This window comes from Neofelis nebulosa, chromosome 17, assembly GCF_028018385.1.
Source record: "Neofelis nebulosa isolate mNeoNeb1 chromosome 17, mNeoNeb1.pri, whole genome shotgun sequence".
NCBI classification, from domain to species: Eukaryota; Metazoa; Chordata; class Mammalia; order Carnivora; family Felidae; genus Neofelis; species Neofelis nebulosa.
The window spans coordinates 23,556,829-23,572,117 of NC_080798.1; the positions used below are offsets into that span (position 1 = coordinate 23,556,829).

The following is a 15,289-nucleotide window of genomic DNA, read 5'->3' on the forward strand; positions in this document are numbered from 1 at the left end:
CTCTTTGTCATGACCAGCCCACCACCTGTACTGTTATTTACCTAAATTTTTTTCTTTAACTTGAATACATGCAAAAAGGAATACATCTGTATATTATTGTAATGGAATACAATTCTATTCTTTTGTAATGGAAACTGGTATAATTTGCCATGGATTGGCAAATCTGAATATAATGTGGATGGATATTCAGGCATACACATTTTCTAATTTTCTCCCATTCTCCCTCCCTTCCTCTTCCCCTCCCCAACTATTTTTGTACTTCCTACAGAGAGAGAATGGCAATGCTAGTAGCTGGCAAAGGCCCAGGGGAATTATGGTTCATTACAGATGAAGATAAGCTATTTCAGCACATATGCTTTGGGTCTTTGAATGGAGACTTCCTCTATGGGCTTTCAGACACTGTTATCTCATTCTGTTAGCAAAGAGGATGAAGCTAGGTGCCCTATGTAACATGCCTGGTTGCCAGCACCTCTTTTGAGGACCCATGTACTGTGAAGGCAAGATCAAGTAAGTTAGGAGGGAGTGTCATTTCCTTAAAGCTGAGGGCATATTTCCTGACCTTCGTATGCTACTTTAGCTGACAGGCAGAGAGAGAGAGATAGAGAGAGAGAGAGATTGGTAGAGGTTGGGAGAACACATTGCCAAGCCACTTTTACACCCCGGCTGTGACTAGCATTGGGCTGGGTGCTATGGTCAGTGTGGGGAAGGTATGTTCTGGCTCTCAGGCTATGGAACAGGATTCCCAAACTTTTCATATCCAGAGCTGCAGTAAGTCAGAGAAGAGAGAGGTTAGAAGATACGCCATAGAATATCAGGACTTACATAGCCTAGAAAGTTGAATTTAGAGTGAACAAACAGCAGAAGCAAAAACCTGGAGAGGGCATCAGCCTGAATTGGTCAGGAACTGACCTTGAGAGCTTGAGCTGGTTCAAGCAAGGAGATTTTACTGGTTCACATTAACTGGAAAGCCCAGAATATGTGGCTTGGGAACATCTAGATCCAGACACTCAGAGAGTATCAGTAGGACTCTCTTCTGTTCTGCTTTCCTTCAGGCCATCTTCACTTCCAGGCAGGTGTGCCCTTGTGGCATCCCTCTGTACCACCCAGAGGAAATGTACTTTCTTTTCTAATGGTTCCAGAAGTCTGTGAACTGAAGCCTATTAGCTCTGATGGCCCACTCTGACTATCTGTCCATCCTGAACCAGTGACCTGGGGCAGGAAAGGCAGTGCCTGGACTAAGCAGGCTTGGCCATGTGCTTGCTGTGGAGTCCACACTGGAGTCAGACTCCTCAAGCCATGGGGATGAGCATAGGGAGGGTGATTCATCAGTGGAGTATCTGTTACCAGAAGAAGGGCTGGATTTGCTGGGCTACTGTAGACCATGAGCATCACTTCATAGTCTCAAGGAAGGGGATGTGAAGGGAGGACCCATGCATGGAAGACAAGGGTAAACTGAAAGTAGGCAGGTACTTGGAGGTAGGTGTGTTTTGTGGAGGGACTTGAAGGCCAAGACAAACTTGATAATATATTCTGACAAGGCATCAAATTTGTTAATTGCCATTCTTCCTTTTCCTTCACTCCATAAACATGAAAAGGGCCATGTCTCTAAGTCTAACCTACCAGGAATGTTGACCTTTAATGAGTCCTCACAATTGCCTCCTAAGGACATGGCCACCGTGCCCAGCTGCAGTGAAACCTTCTTCCACCACTGACATGGGAAACCTTCGTTTCCTATGGCTTTCTAAACAGGACATTAAAACCACACTTGGGGCAGGTCTGTCTACCTCTGAGAGAGGAGGACAGGGAGGTTCCCCACATTCCTTCAAGAACAATCTTTGGGCAGGTCTGTGGTGCCTCTTTCCTTGCTGTGTGAGCAGAGACAGGACCCTTAACCACTCTGAGCTTTGGTTTCCTCATTTATGAAATGAGGATAACCATGATGCTTAATTTGTAAAACTGTGACAATGGTTAATGTAATGTATGCAGAATGTCTGGTGTCTAGTTGGTGCCTAGTAAGTGGCAACCATGTGTTATCCTACACTGGTAAGAATGTTGGGTGGAGGGATATTCTAACTGAGTGGTGCTTTCACTAAGAAGAAACTCTATTAGAGCTTAAGGTTCTTCTTTCCACCTTGCCTGCACTCTTAATCTGGGAAGGTCTCTGTGGTCCAGCTTTCATACTCTGGCTCTGGTGTCCCAGGGCTTATTGGAATTAGCTTCCTTCTCATGCACTCTCTTCCTCCAACCCAAGGAAGAAGCTGTCTCAGGTGCTGACACAAGCTAGCTTTGAGCAGACCACTGGAGTGGAGGCCACAGAAATGAGCCATGTGTTCGCCTTCTGACTGAGCCATTTTGCTAGTAGCTGGACTCTGTTTTGAGTTAAGTGGCCTTGCTATGCTGAGTCAACAACAACAAAAGAACAGTATGTCTGCCAGGCTGCTGGCAGTGATGGCTCCCTTGTAGCTTGGGCTCTCTGCCCAAACACAAGGCCTATGGTTCTGGGACATGTGGCCTCCAGGACAGGAAAGACCACCTGGAGTAATGTTATCTATTCCTGTGATTATGGCCAAGGTGAAGGTTTACTTCTTCCAGTCTCAGAGGTGTCCAGGTCCCTGAGAAGTCCCAGAGATCTCAGCAGGAACCCTAAGTAAACCTGAACTTTCTCTGCCTCCATTCCCTCCCCTCCAACTCATCCTTTTGAGTTTTGCCTCTGAAAAGAGGAGCCCCACAGGGTCTTCTCCCTGCAATGAACACTGAGCCCTCACTGTGATGAGGGTTCCCCCTCTCTGCTTTCCCAGATCCCTGCTTTCTGCTGGAGCTCACACTGGGCCCATCTTCTTCCTGTAGGAAACTTGGCTCTCATGGGGATCATCCCCAGAAGATTTCACACCAAGCAATGTCTCCAGAAAGATTTCCCTTGGGACATCTCCTCCTCAGGGAGCTGTTCTTGTGGACCTCTCACTGTCTGGAACTCAGCTCTGGGATGAACACCATGGAGGGAGCTGAGAAGAGCAGGAAAGGCCCAGCCCCCAGGACTGCCAGTCTCACTAGGTACCAGTAATGAGGGAGGAAATTCACCAGTGAATTTACATTGAATTTGAATATGTATTTGCACTTTGCCAAAGATGTGAAGTTGAATCCCCAGGCAGTTTTCAAACTCAACATTTCAGGGCTGTCACCCTTAAGATTACAATTTCCTTTTTCTCTTCTCTGCCTTCTCACACACTGATATTGACTCTGAGATTCCCATTGTGAAAGAAAAGCAGGGAAGGGAGAGGAAAGGGATACTGCTGAGAGGGCAGGGCCGTGAGGAGGAAGAGGGCCACAGCCATGGCTCCCATCCTGGGGAACTGGCTCCAGCACCTTAGAGCTCTTCAGCTGCTTGGGTCTGCACTACTGATTCAGAGATTCACTGAACAGTTATTTACTGAGTAGCTTCTGTGTGCCAGGCCCTGCCCTATGGCTGCCTGCAGCCTTGTGAGAGAGAGACTCCAGACAAAGAGATGCTGGCTAAGTCTGTGTTGGAAACCTCTGCTGGGCCAGGGGAGGTACAAAGGTGGCAGGAGGTAGCCAGTCTCACCTGGCTGGGAGGTGAGGATTGCAGAAAGCTTCCTAGAGGAGTTCATGCTTGAGGTGAGCCTTGAGGGATGAGAGGGTATCCTCCAGGTGGGCGGTAAGGGGAAGAGCATCTGGGAGGTGGGACAGCCTGAGCAAATGCCTGGGCATGTGGAATAGCTACTGAGTATGGACAGGGTGCAGCAGAGTGTGTGAGACTGGCATTAAGAAAACAGCAAGCCTATAGGACAGGCCAGGTCCTGAAGGACCTAGAAGAGATCCTTTGAGGGGCTGATGATTTGAACAATGGATGGATGGGGTCCATTGGGGGGCTTCAGCAAGGATGTGATGTGGGCAGATTTACATGTCAGTCACTTTGTTGTCTGGCTCTATGGGAACCAGTCTCTCTCTCTCTCTCTCTCTCTCTCTCTCTCTCTCACCCAAGTTGAGTTTCTCAAGGACCAGAGCTGTGAACCTTGTGTGAAAATTGTTCAAGAAACCCTGGCATGCAAGTGGTCCTCAATGAAAGCATAACTATATACGTTCTGTTAGTGACAGTGTGTGTCTAGGATACAGGGAGATGTGGGCTCAGATACAGGGGCTGGCTAGTGGAGAGCCACAGTCACCTTACTCAGAGCTGGCTGATGACTCCCTGCAGGAGGAGGCAGCTGCCTTCAGCCAGTACGTCCACACAAAGCAGGTGAGGAGGGGGAATGGGTAGAGGGGCATGGTGAACAAACTACCTCTGAGCCCAGAAGTTCACAAGAGTGGGAGCCCAGAGATGATGGTGAGTCAGAGCAGCAGAGACAGCTGGCCTTAGAGGGACATGGAGGGTAACAGGACAATCACTGTCCTCCTTTCTTAGCCCACTTTTAAGTGATTCAGAAAGCTGAACGTCGGGCTCCTGACTTCCTACCCCCATCCTCCTCAGTCATAAATAACCCAAGAGAGGAGATCGGAGAAGCCAGGCCCCAAGCAGTGTCATGGGGCCACCTGGGGAAACAGAATGAAGCAGGGGGCTGACAGTGCTTTAACAGAGCCGGCATTCTAAGAGCAAAATTATGCACCATTCCCGGTCGAGATGCACTAGCTTTGTTATATTCATCTTTCATTGCAAATTGCCTGCTATTATTGCTGGAAATTTGTTTTGGTAGTTCAGGGATGCTGGGCTTTATTTAAAAGGAGGGGACAAAATAAAGAATAAGGAGAAAGTACCAGTGGACCCCACTTAAAAAACCCAAAATACAAAATCTAGACTGATCTGATAGCTTGAAAAAACCTAACAGATGTAAAACAGTCTTCTCTTCCTGTGTACTGTTGTCCATGGGGCTCCTCATAAACTACCAGTGTCTCCTGTATTGGAGTTTAGAGACAACAGGAAGATGAGAATTTAACCTGATGCAGGGCTTTGTGAGTGTGCTCCATGGGACTATAATTCTTGGTTGAATTCCTTAGGACACATTGTGAGTGACTTTGTCTGGGCCTCCTTCCCACTCTTGGAGAGCCATGCTGATGTGAATGCATGACACAGGGAGGCTGCACGGGGCTCATGTTCAGAAAGGTCCTGTGTTTGGTGTGATGCTTGTCTTGCAATTCTTAAGAATTTTTGAACCAGGCACCCTGTGTTTTTATTTTACACTGGGACCCACAAATTATGTAGCTAATTCTGAGCACACTGAAGTCTCTGATGACCTCTAGTAAAGAAATCTATCTAATTTTCCTCAACACATCATTTCCCAAAGTTGTCTGAATTGGAAACATTATTTTGAAAGACCATAAATGAACAACCTGTGAAATCTGTGTCTTCTAAAAGATACTTTACAAAAGGCCACCATGAGTGAGAAATATGTTATTGCAGAGAAAGCAGCTCAGACACAGGCTGATGGGAAGATGGAATCTGAAGTTCCTAAAGTTAATCTCCAGTTCCTCCAGAAACATCCAGCCTGTGCATACCAGGACTTCCCTGGAAGTGGGGTAGGGGCTGGGGACACTGGGCAGAGTCGAAAAAGCTGACCTCAGATCCAAGGCTACATTTCCATCCTTGTTCCCCATTATGGCCACACACTTGCTCAGGCTGATACAGAATGTGATCACTGTACCTGGAGAGAAAGGAGTCAAACGTTATTTGATGTCATGCGGACAAGTGAGGAGCAAAGGCTTGATTTACATCTATAGTTCTGCTATTTGTTTTACTCTTAAACCATTTATTGGGTGGTATAGTCTGACCTTCTAGACCTTCAACTACCCTGATAAGGAAGGTAGCTCTGCCCCCACCACAACCATGTGGGGCACCACTAAGGTGCCATCAGCTACCCATTTGAATGGAGGGTAGCAGGACATGCACTTTGGGGCCTATTCAACTGCCACCCACCCACCTGGGGATTTTCAGTTAGCTCCCCTGCTCTGCTTGGGGACAGCAACTGTTTATTCACCTCCGGTCCCGTTCTTCAGCCATGAGCTTGCAAGAGCTGGGCCATGCCTGCCTCCCATGGAGACCTCTCCTGGAAGTCACTGCACACAGGACAAAGACCTCCACACCATCATCTGATCACATGGGGAGAAGGCATATTTCACTGGCGGCAGCCCAGCTCAGTTCAGCTTCCCCAGATAACCTCTGTCCTCACTCTCATCTGACTCCCTTCTTGTCTCCACACCTGCTTGCCCAAACCACGTCACATCAACAATTTACAAAATGAAGTTTGCACCCTACAATGAGATGTGCAAACCCACTGGTGATCCAGGTCCACTCAAGTTTTCCAATGCCATTTTCCATTATTCATCATGTAGCCTACAAATTCATTGCATACTGGTTCCTTCAGCAGCTGTGTACCTTCTCTCTACAGCTCATGCTATACTCTCTTCTCCAAACGTGTCTCTCCTGTGCCATCCTCTGTGCACCAAAGCGTGGTCCCGTTCAAATGTCTCTGGGCCACTGAAGCCTCTCTTGACCTCTTAGCTGAGAACTGTCTCAGGTACATTCCAAGACACTGTCTGAGTTTGGTTGGGCTCCCTGTAAAGCAGATCCTGGAATAAGGACTTGAGTGCAAGAGTTTGTTTTGGAGGTAATGGAAGTGAAGGAAATGAAGAAGTGGGGAGAGAGAGCTGAGGAAAGGGAGAAGAGTCAGTGAAACATGTGTTAAGGAGCAGGTTGCCACTATGGGGCACCCATCTGAGAAGCCATGCAGAATGTGCCTCAGAATTGTCCCATGGGAAGACTGGGGGTGGGGGTTGGTGGTGAGGCTCTGCCCCCCCCCTCAAGAACTAAGGCTGCCCTCAGGGAGGCAGGCTCCCCACCTCCTAGGAGACCAAGTGCAGCTGAGTAACACTTCATGGCTTTCAGAAGCTGCTGTCCACACTTGGTCTGGACACTAGCAAGCACAGAGCATCATCCACCACTAGTGTGCTGAAAACTGATGGCCAAGGAAATGCATGGTCCATCCTGGCAGCAGTGACAGGCTTTCTTTGTCAAACCTATGTTTCCTCTACTGGACTCCTGGAGATGGAAAGCTGGCCTGATTGCTCCCTGTGTCTTCCGGCATCCACCACAGTGCATGCCCCATGGCTTCAAGATGTCTGCACTGGATGAATAATATCATGTGTGTTTTTTTTCCTGCTGTCTATTGTGCTTTGCTCCCCTGCTGCCTCTCCGCACATTTGCCAGTTGCTTACTTTTTGCCTTGTGTTTTCCTCTGCTTCCAGCTCCAGGGCAAGGACTACCACCAGCTTCTCTTATTCTGGCATGTTCCTGCATTCCACTGCTGCTGTAGTAAAACTCACCTGTTAGAAATACAGGTCAAAAATCAATTAGGGGGAGGAGCATAGAGATGCAACAAAGCCTTGAACTGAATTATTAACTACTACCTAGCACTCCTGTGCTAAGTCTCATCCTCCTAATGGCTAAGACAAAGGGAGAAATGGAGTAAGTGACGTGCTTCTCCTAGAAACAGGAAGGAGAAAACAAGCTTATCTAGATTACTGACTTTGGGCTCCCAGTGAGCAGGGGGGAGCATTCAGAGGCTGAGGCCCAAAGGAAGGGATACCAGACAATTGCATAAATATGCATTGCTGCTATGCAGAAGAGGGAAACATATTTTAGGTAACTGATTATTGCAAAGACATTAATCAAATTAAGACAATTATAACTGGTTAAAAGCATTTCTGCTAGAACCTAAGCTAATACAGGCCAGCTACCTGGTCATTTGGCCTAGGAGCAGAAAAATTAAATTCCCAGAGAAGCTGGGTTAGGAAAATGACAGATTGAAACAGGATGTCTGTAATACAGAAGGGAGAAGTGGGGACTGTGGCAAAGTAAGACCTTAAAGGGATATTCCCTATACTCAGCCCCAGCTGACCACTATCATATAGAGATGCAGGTTCAGTGTAGAGAGTCAGACTTTTTGAAAGACGTTGGGAATCTGAATTCATGTGACATCTCCAATTTTTAAACATAGGCAATTAATTGAAAACATTACTGAGTGAGTCAAACCATTGGCTTGTGGGTCACCAGTGTGTAGTACACAGAAAGGAGTTGATTGGTCTCTTTAGCCTTCACTCAGGGAATCAGAATTCTCAAATGACCTCTGGGCAATTGTGGTCTCTTACAGGAAAGAGGATTGATTTATTCAGGGCTCACACTGTAAAGCTTGCATTAGAGCTGGACACTGCTTTTTGTTTCTCCTTGGGCATCGTGTAAAACCTGGCCATGACAGCATCTCTTGCATGGTCCGGCCTGCCCTGGTGTCACCCTACTGTCCACTAGCTTAGAATGCAAGCTCATGACATCAGAGACATTGCCCTATTCACCAACTGGCACATAGTAGGTGATCAATAAATGCTTGGTTAATATAAGAATGGCATTCTCTTTCGTCACCAACATTTTGCTGGACATAGGGATTTTTCTGAAGTCAGTGCTCTAAGATAGGTTATACCGGGTTAGTGGAGGAAGTTTTGTCTAAATAAAGCAAAGGAAGCTTCTCAAGGCTGCCTGAGAAGGAGCCCCAGGGTAGGGAAATTGAGCCCCAGAGTCTTCCAGATGCACCATCAAATCCACTAATCTTTGCCAAAATTGTCATCCATTACCCAAGTTGGTTGTGCAGGTTTCTGGGGATGATAATTCCACGGCATCCTGTGGTGGAGGTGATGTCTCTGCCTAATGGGCCTTGGTGTTATTACCACCATTCCTGCTATTTAGCCTAATTTCCAGGCTCCTCCCTGCACTTCACCAGCACTCACACCTGTAGTGGCCACAGAGCACTGTCTCCTCCGGGCCTCCTGATTAATTCTTTGCAGGTATAAATCGACAATTATTATGCCTCCCATTAGTCATCTCTCCTCTGGGCTGTACAAATTTAGTTCTCCTGATAGCAATGAATCATGGGACAAAGTGTTCATTTGCATTATGTGCCAGCTCTTTCAATCAAACTCTGTTTTTACAACACCTCATTGCAAGTCTCCTTAACATCTCTGTTCTGAATGTTAAATTCAAAGCTCTAACGACACAGTCTGTCAACCCCAACCCCCCTCCATGAGGCATGAGGTCTCTAGCACCTAGGGTGGGAAGGAGGGGGTGCCGGATGCTCCTGTTCACCTTGCACCAGCCCCAGAGCCCGAGTGGGGAAGCAGATCAAGACTCACTCAAGAGCTGACAAAAATTGATAATAATGAGCCCATTTACATGGAAGAGACTCATTACCAAGCTAGTAACCAATACGTTGGGTTGCTGGATTTCTGCCAATAAATTGGATCTCCTGTAGTGAGCAATTTTTCACCAGCTTGTAGGAAATCTCTCCAGCTTAAAAATACTTCAGGGAAATCATCTTTACAATAAAAAAAAAAAGCACAGCAAGTATACAGTTGTATATGTGTATGGATGTGTTAGGGAGTGCATATTGAGTTGCTGAAGATCTCACATAGACATTGTCATGATTTCCTATCTCTCCATTTCTTGCAGCACTGAGGCATGGTTGTGACTGCTTTTAAGAAAGCTCCAAAATGACTGCTCAATTTTCAATGCAACCATTCAGGTAATACAGCAGTAACTCATATGGAGGTGAAACGCTTGTGATCTGGGGTAGGTGATGCGATGTCCCATCCTTGGAACCTGAAAATGCCCCATGGTATCTAATAATGTGATTGGGCTAGGAGGGGAGGCAGAGTAGTTGTATTTTGACTCTAGTGGGAAAAAAGTCCTCACCACAAATGTTGGGCTTTCATTACTTGAAAGTTTCCAAGAGAAGGTGTCTTAATCTATTCAGGTTGTTGTAAAAAAGTGTCTTGTGAACAACAGAAATTTACTTCTCAAATCTGGAGGCTGGAAGTTCAAGATCAGGTCCAGGAGGGGAAGATGCTCATGAAGACCTCTTCCTGATCAATAGATGACTGTCCTCTCTATATATCCTCACATATCAGAAGGAGCAAGGGAGCTCTCTGGGATCTCTTTCATAAGGGCACTAATCCCATTCATGAAGGCAGGGCCTGCCAAAGGCCCCATCTCTTAATACCATCACCTTAGGGATTAGGATCTCAACACATAGGTTTGGGGGCGGGGGTAGGACACAAATGTTCAGTCTGCAACAGAAGGTTGTGGGTGGTCAAACCACATTCCATTCTTTGTTTTGTTTCACTGTCTTATTGTATGTGGATATGATTTCAAAGAGCCAGAATCAAAGTGCTGTGTTTCTGGTCTTGTGAGTGAATTCAGATGAGAGCTGCCTGTTCACGCCCCCTGCACACCAAACCAAGCACTTTTTCATAGGGGTGAATCTTGAAATGCATCAGAGGCAAATGGACTTTCACTGAGTGAAAGAGGGGTCACTTTCTTTATGTGTTGAAGCAAGTTCAGGCCACATGTAAAGTGCCATGAATAGTGTGTTGTCTCTACACAGACTGCTTAACTGGACCGCAGCTTTCTTTGGGCATATGACTCATGTCATGTGGGATTCTAGCTTTCTCTCCTGTGTACAAGTGTTGGGAATAGAGCTCAAGATGTTAGTCTGGACTGAAGGGACAGGGGCCGGTTTGCTGGTGGTGTGCACCATGGCCTGCCAATCACAGCAGGGACTTCTTTGGATCATCCGTAGGGGAAATTAAAGACTCTCGGTGAAGCCTCTTAGAATCACCTGCCTTGCATTATGGTTTTATGTATGTGTTGTCTCCTCCCCTAGGCTGTTGGACCTTAGAGGCAGAAGATTTCTCTGACATTTGTCCATCCCTCATCTGCATGTAATCAGTGTTTAAAAAATGCCTGGCAACTTATTAGATGTGTTGTTTGAAGCCTGCTGGTGCTGGGTGTAACTCTTGCTTTGCAGATCTCAGGGCACATGACTGAGCTTCTCTATTCTTCAGTTTCCTTATCCATCATGCCTTCCTTCCAGGGTCTGTAAAGATAAGAGGAGGTGACATGCACTAAAGCAGGGGACAGTACTGATCACTTAGCAAGTACCTAATGGATATTAGGTATCGTGTTATTAGGTTGTTCTGAGTCTGCCCCAAGGTCAGAGATAGAAGAAAGATTCTTTCTGGAGATGCTGATGAGGGGGTGCTGTTTGGCTGTGTCTGTTGTGTATTCTGGAATGATGGATAACTGGAGAGGAGACACTCCCTTTGTGATGGTCAAGGAGGCATTGGTCAGAAGCAGAAGGAGCTCCACCAAAACCCAAAAGTTTGGTCTTGGTCCAACAGTGAGAGACCACTCTATCTTAGTCCACACACCCTCAAGAAACAGCAGAAAAGAGGTAACTACCCAGGGAATTAGAACAGAATCAACAGTGAGACACTTGGCTACAGTCGGGTAGGTCAGGTATAGGATGTGAACTAAGTAGCAGCTTGGCGTGACCCATGGGATTTGAGGAACGAGTGACCTGCTGTATGCTCCAGGTTCTAACCTCCAGGACCACATTGGCGAGTTGCTGGGATAGTACCTGCGATGCCTCAGGTGGAGGTTGAGTGTGCCTCTGCCTCCAGCTCTGGGGGATGTGCCCCCCAACCCCCAGGCAAGTGACCTGCTCTTTCCAGCTTCCTCATCTATGCAATGGGAGGGAAAACCCCTACCTCACAGGCCCCTGTCAGATCACGAACCGCAGAGCTGGAAGGGGCTCTGTGGGAATTGTGTGCTCCCAGGCAGGTTCCCTGGTCTCTGTGCTCAGCTTTCTCACACCACCAGAGACACTCGGAGGGCTGTGACCTTAGTAGTGAAGAGCGCTTAGAACAGTGTCTGCTTCCTGGAAGTCCTCAGTGAAGGATCTCTGATCTGATTGTAACTATTCCATGGAAATGCCCACACCCTTCCCAGCCTGGAGCTTAGGTCAAGCTGGGCACAGCTGCGGCACTGGGGAAATCTTCCCAGGGTCCCCCATTGAGCTCTCCAGGCAGACACACGCCCTGTGGACTGGAAGCTAGATGCTCTGTTTCAAGGTTGAAACAGTCCCATGACAGAACCCTTGGGTTTTGGGATATCAGGGCACAGATGGAGTTTAAGAGAAGGGAAGAGTCCCATGTATCTCCCTGGAAAGAAGGTCGGGTGCTGTTATGCTGCCCTCATGCGCGAATAGACTGAGGTTCTTAGCAGGGTCACATAGCAGGTTTACAGCAGAGCTAGGATTTTAACCTGGCCCTGGGAACTCACAGTTGGCCTTTGGGGATATCTCTGTCCAGATCCTTGGTGCAGGAGTGGTTTCCCCTTGGCAGAGCCAAGCACTTCCTGCCATCTCACCAGCATCCCAGAGAAGGCCGAGGTGTTTCTTAACCCGTCCTTGGAAGTCACTGTGCTTCCTACATTTACCTTCCAGAGACTTCATTCTCTAGCCTGCATGAGGCCCTCTGTGCAGGCTGCTAAATCAGGCCTCACATGCCCTCCTTAGCTGTTTCCTGTATGTACATGAAATGCAGACTGCTGTGTCACACTCTCTCCTGAGCTAGCAGCCACACACGGGAGACCCTCTACATAAACAAAACAGTCCCCTGGCCCAGGATCCTCCTGGATACCCATGGCTGGACCTATGGCTTTCTTCCCCATCACAGCAGGCTGGAAACAACTCTTAGCATCTGGTTCCCACCAGGGTTTGGAATGACCCCACTAGGGATGATTCTTACAAGGACCTATTATATGGCAACTTGGAGGGTCTTGTTTATGTTTTTAGATTGACAGCAAAGCTAAAAAGGGAGTTGAGTAATCCTAACTGATCTTCTAAGCATCTAGACCAGGCTCTGGGGAATGTGTAGCAGATAAATACATTTAAATTTTATTTTAAAAATGTCTTCCTGCCTTTCCCCCTGACACTTTCTGTTTCTTCAGAACTGGGCAAAGGCCCCCTTTATGTGTAATTCCTAACCCTGGGAAGGCACCTGCCCTCTTGCAGTTGGCATTTTTCAACATCTGCTGCCCATGAGATACTGGGCTTGGGCCTCCCTTGCCCGAGGTATGAAGAAAATCGCAGTTGATGGGGAGAGAAACTGAGAGGACAGCCACATGACAGCATTACTCACAGTTGCCAAGGTATGGAAACAACCCCAGGGTCTGTCAGCAGGTGAGCAGATAAAGAACATGTGGTGCATATACATGTCCAGCTGTGACAAAGAAGGAAATCCTGCTGTTTGTGACAATGTGGATGGACCTTGATGGCAAACACAAATATTGTATGTTATCACTTATATGTAGAAAATCTAAAAAAAAACCAAACTCATAAAAACAGAGAGTAGAACAGGGACTGGCAGTTGTGGGAGATGGGGAGATGTCAGTCAAAGTGTATAAACTTCCAGGTGTAAGATAAGTAAGTTCTGGAGATTTAATGTACAGCATGGCGATTAACCAACAATACTGTATTATGTACTTGAAAGTTGCTAAGAGAATAGACCTTAAATGTTCTCACCACCATAAAAATGGTAGTTAGGTGATGTGGTGGAGGTGTTAGCTAATGCTAAGGTAGTCATCATTTTGCAATGTTTAAATGTATCCAATCAACCCATTGTACACCTTAAACGTGTACATGGTTGTGTGTTAATTACATTTCAATAAAGCTGAGAAGAAAAGAACTCCTGGGGCGCCTGGGTGGCTCAGTCAGTTAAGTGTCAGACTTTGGCCCTGGTCATGATCTTGTGGTTTGTGAGTTCAAGCCCTGCACCGGGCCTGGAGCTTGCTTCGAATCCTGTGTCTCTGTCTCTGCCCCTTCCCCCCTTCAAAAATAAAAAATAAACATTAAATTTTCTTTTTTTTAAAAAAGAAAATAACTCCTTGATGAAGTAATAAAGATTATTACTTTTATTTAAGCAAACAAGAAAGAGAAAACTTTCAAAGCCGCTTCTGACTCTGCAGGAGGTGGGTGGTGCCTCTTTGGAAAAGAGATGCTACAGGTAGAGGTAGAGAGGTGGACACAGTCTTCCTTTTTCAGTGCAGTGATCTTAGTTTTGATCCAGAATCTTCCTTCCAACCCATGTGGGGACTCCTCCCACTTCCCAGGACCTGGGTCTCCCCCTCTGCATCATGAAGGTTTAGGGCTGATGCCCCAGTCAGTGCTCCTTGTGCTTCTATGACACAATCCAGCTCTGCCCTGACAGCTGGCTTTGGTGAACATGGTCTTGTGTTCTTGGCCACTCCTGGGACCTTCAGCCTTCAGGCTTGTGGGGCAGCCAGGCCAGCCAGTGAGATCAGCCTCATGGAGATAGGGGACCAGATGTGAGAGGAAGGCATGAACAAGATGACTACCGTGTTTCCCACGGTGGATCCATCAGGTTCCTCTTGCAAGACATATCCTCTCAACATGCAAGAGTTAAACAGACTCCGGGGAGCGTGCCACTGATAAATACACTTAATGCGTGCTGCACAGGAAACAGCCGGCGCCCCTCTCTCTCGGCCTCCCTGGAGTTTGTTAGGCCCTGGTGAGGCGCTGAGCCGCATGCCTGCAGGAGCTAGGAACTCCGTCATTTATCTAAATTAGTGGTTCCATGTCCCTGTCATTCTGCGCCTTTCAGCAGACCCACACATTTACTCTGCTTAGAGGATGAGGCAGACAGAGTAAGAGCTGCTAAGGAAAGTAGTTTGGACACATGACTGCAGGAAAATTAGCACTTTTCATCCTGAGATCTACTTGCTCTGAGGCTACAGACGGTGCGTATTTAGTTAATTAAGCAGAAAAATGTGCGTGGTGTCACCTCACAGCTCTTCTGCTGCTGTCACAGGAAAGTGGGCACAGACCAGAGACAAAGGCCACTAGGCTAGCATCTGTGTCCACACCCCAGCCCCAGCCTTCTGCGGGGAGAGGTCTCTCTAATGCAGAGACTATTTGGGGCAGTGTTTTCCTAGGCACTGACTTCTGGAGACCCTAGTCAGCAGCCCTCAGCCCTCAGCCCTCACCAGGCAGTGGGTGGAGCTAGAGGCCCACTGGCCTCTGATCTGCCTCCCTTGGAGTAATTTCCCTATGTTTACTGTAGACATCTGTCACTCCTAGGGAGACTATTTAAATACAATATGTCACCTTTAACTGCTTGCTAATTGAGCAATGCTGTGTGACTTCTTGATGATCAATGCCGCATGCAATTGTTCATTTAGAGACAGATCCAACTAGGGACATTTTCTGGGAAGGCCGATGGTCAGTTCCAGCCACTGTCTCCAGAATCAGGGCAGTTGCTTACATAATGATAGGGAGAAACTAATTTTTGCCAAATCAGTAAAAAGCAGGGGAATGAGTTGTTAATGGAAAACTGTTCTCTTTCATCTAATTCCAAAAATGGAAAAGTCCAG

The 15,289-nt window shown here is 47.1% G+C and overlaps 1 long non-coding RNA gene across 1 annotated transcript in view; it reads left to right on the top strand.

Annotated features, from left to right (window-relative positions):
- Nucleotides 1–4,199: 4,199 nt before the first annotated feature.
- The window catches only part of LOC131499275 (uncharacterized), a 99,781-nt gene continuing 88,691 nt past the window's right edge, over nucleotides 4,200–15,289 (top strand). The window contains exons 1-2 of the long non-coding RNA XR_009255787.1: nucleotides 4,200–4,255; nucleotides 9,506–9,578. This is a non-coding gene — a long non-coding RNA (uncharacterized LOC131499275). The remainder of the gene's footprint in view (nucleotides 4,256–9,505; nucleotides 9,579–15,289) is intronic.